Genomic DNA, 1,341 nt, shown 5'->3' with positions numbered 1-1,341 from the left:
GTGGTGGGAAACTGCTTCCCTTTCCTGAGGCGCCGGATGGTTTGCCAGAATTTCTTCGAGGCCGACCGATAGTCCTCCTCCATGGCCTCCCCGAACTTTTCCCCGACTCGAGTTTTTGCTTCCGCGACTGCCCGAGCTGCAGTCCGCTTGGCCTGCCTGTACTTTTCGGCTGCTTCAGGAGTCCTACGAACCAACCAGGCTCGATAGGACTCCTTCTTGAGGTTGACTACTTCCCTTACTTCCGGTGTCCACCACCGGGTTCGGGGATTGCCGCCACGACAGGCACCGGAGACCTTACGTCCGCAGCTTCGGACAGCCGCATCAACAATGGAAGTGGAGAACATAGTCCACTCAGACTCAATGTCTCCAGCCTCCCTCGGGACCTGTTCAAAACTCTCCCGGAGGTGGGAGTTGAAGGCCCCCCTCACCGGGGATTCTGCCAGACGTTCCCAACAGACCCTCACGATACGTTTGGGTCTGCCAGGTCTATCCAGCTTTGCCCCTCGTAAGCGGAGCCAACTCACCACCAGGTGGTGATCAGTTGAGAGCTCAGCCCCTCTCTTCACCCGAGTGTCCAATACATACGGCCGGATGTCAGATGACACGACTACAAAGTCGATCATTGACCTCCGGCCTAGGGTGTCCTGGTGCCAAGTGCACTGGTGGACACCTTTATGCTTGAACATGGTGTTTGTTATGGACAAACTGTGACTAGCACAGAAGTCCAATAACAAAACACCACTCGGATTTAGATCGGGGAGGCCGTTCTTCCCAATCACGCCCCTCCAGGTGTCACTGTCGTTGCCCACGTGGGCGTTGAAGTCCCCCAACAGGACGATGGAATCCCCGGGAGGAGCACTGTCCAGTACTCCTCTCAGTGTCAGCAAGAAGGCCGGGTATTCTGCACTGCTGTTCGGCCCGTAGGCCGAAACTACAGTGAGGCACCTGTCCCTGACCCGAAGGCGCAGGGAAGCGACCCTCTCCCTCAGTGGGGAGAACTCCAACACACGACTGGCAAGCTGGGGGGCTATAAGTAAGCCTACGCCAGCACGCCGTCTCTCACCGCGGGCAACTCCAGAGTAGAAAAGGGTCCAGCCTCTCTCAAGGAGTTGGGTCCCAGAGTCCAAGCTGTGTGTGGAGGTGAGCCCGACTATATCTAGTCGGTATCTCTCAACCTCCTGCACGAGCTCAGGCTCCTTTCCCCCCAGCGAGGTGACATTCCATGTCCCCATAGCTAGAGTGGTTGTCCAGGGATTGGGCCGTCGTGGTCTCCGCCCACAACCGGCACCCAAATCACAAGGCACCGGCCCCTTGTGGGCCTTCCTGCGGGTGGTGGGCCCA

Source organism: Cynoglossus semilaevis, chromosome W, assembly GCF_000523025.1.
Source record: "Cynoglossus semilaevis isolate Cse_v1.0 chromosome W, Cse_v1.0, whole genome shotgun sequence".
NCBI classification, from domain to species: domain Eukaryota; kingdom Metazoa; phylum Chordata; class Actinopteri; order Pleuronectiformes; family Cynoglossidae; genus Cynoglossus; species Cynoglossus semilaevis.
This window is presented reverse-complemented; position numbering follows the sequence as displayed.